The sequence below is a fragment of the Dasypus novemcinctus genome, unplaced genomic scaffold (assembly GCF_030445035.2).
Source record: "Dasypus novemcinctus isolate mDasNov1 unplaced genomic scaffold, mDasNov1.1.hap2 scaffold_204, whole genome shotgun sequence".
NCBI classification, from domain to species: domain Eukaryota; kingdom Metazoa; phylum Chordata; class Mammalia; order Cingulata; family Dasypodidae; genus Dasypus; species Dasypus novemcinctus.
Genome location: NW_026688178.1, coordinates 234,039 through 235,590, shown reverse-complemented (window position 1 = coordinate 235,590; position 1,552 = coordinate 234,039). Strand labels below are relative to the sequence as shown.

At 43.5% G+C, this 1,552-nt stretch overlaps 1 long non-coding RNA gene across 1 annotated transcript; it reads right to left on the bottom strand.

The window, feature by feature from the left end:
* Window positions 1-428: 428 nt before the first annotated feature.
* LOC131277632 (uncharacterized) lies at window positions 429-1,127 on the bottom strand. Its single transcript, XR_009184774.2, has 3 exons — window positions 1,099-1,127; window positions 599-708; window positions 429-512 (listed from the first exon to the last, which is right to left on the bottom strand). It is a non-coding gene; the product is annotated as an uncharacterized lncRNA (long non-coding RNA).
* Between the last annotated feature and the right edge of the window lie 425 nt (window positions 1,128-1,552).

The following is a 1,552-nucleotide window of genomic DNA, read 5'->3' as shown; positions in this document are numbered from 1 at the left end:
AGAAGTGGAGTTATGGATTGCTGGCAAACTGCCACCAGCTTGAGGGAAATCATGGCCATGCTCACACCTAGAGTTTACTTCTAACCTCTGAAACTTTTAGGCAGTCAATTCCTGCATATACACCAACTAGCCAGTGGTATTGGGTAAAGCAGCCCTGGCAAACTAACAATCTAACTCAACCTTTTCCCTTGAGACCTGACTAGGTGGCACTCAATGACACTCCACTTTATCCACCACACTCAATAATAGAGAGGGGAAGAGCTGGTGGACTTTAAGGGGATTGGGAGGGCAAACTCTGTTCTTAAACTGGGCTAGAGCTCTCTCCTCTTAACTAAGGAGCCATAGCTGAGCAAATTAGGACTTTTGTGGAATGGGTTTCTAGTCCCTGGGGTGAGGGTCTCAGGGCATCCTTCACCTGTCTGCACTTATTTTCACCATCCAATTCTCACCTCTATCTCCATGCTCCCACACTTGCAGTCTCTTCAGTAAGCTCCTCAAGAAGGCTGGATTTCCTGAAGTGTCAAGAGAAAGTAAAGAATCAGTGGAGTGTTAGTTGACCTGTTTCCCTTCTCCTCATTCTACCCACACCACACTCAACATTTCCTCTTCTTGTTCTTCTCTTTCTACATCTTGGATGCCATCTGTGCTTTCCAGGAACAGACAATTGACATAAAGAGACTCCTTCTCCTCCTCAAAGAGTGTAGACAGCTGCAGGGAGGAGAGCAGACTTGCATTTCCAGAGCTGCATGTGCAGCATCACTACCGTGAGGGGATAGCCCAGCCCAGAACCAACTTCACAGAGTCCCCTTCCCCATAATGGAGATCCAGGCTTCTGATCCCAGCACAGCTACTTGTCTGGCCCATATGGATTCCATGAGTTGATTCATGGTGCAGAGTAGGTTGAAAAATCAGTGTATTGTAGAAATATAGTAGGTAGGAAGTTGAAGACATGTTTTAAAAACATTGTCATTGGTATGAACTCATCTTCCTGGAAGAGACCTTCAAGATAATTATATAAAGAATGGATAAAAGAGCTACAAAGAAATGCTTACAGATAAGAAACAGATTTTTAAAATAGAGAGAAAGGAAATAAATTACATGCAAGTTGCCATTCTCTATGTCTGAATCTTCTTCATCTGTGAAAAATGCTTCTGAATGCACAATGCTGTAACAGTGATGGGGTGGCCTTGCAAAAGGAAAGGAGAAAGTTCAGGTTGAAAGGGGAGCTCAAGCCCCTATTTTTGATGTCATAACATGACATGCACCTAGGATACAATTCTGTCCTCATCTCATCCTGATTTTGAGCTTCAATTGCTTCTCTTCTGCCTTGTGGGGTTTGCCTAAGATATAGGGTCTGTGTTCTAGACCTCACATGCTCTAATTTTAGGGAGAAATGCTCATATCTTCCTTGAGCACTAAGAAAGCAGTCAGTGTCTCCTTGTCTTTCTAAGCATGCTATTGCTTTCCTTCCCATTTTCCTGGTTCAGAACCTCCCTGCCTCTCTTCTGTCTCCTAATTAGTGCTTATTTGCTTTAATTTCCATTCGTGTTGT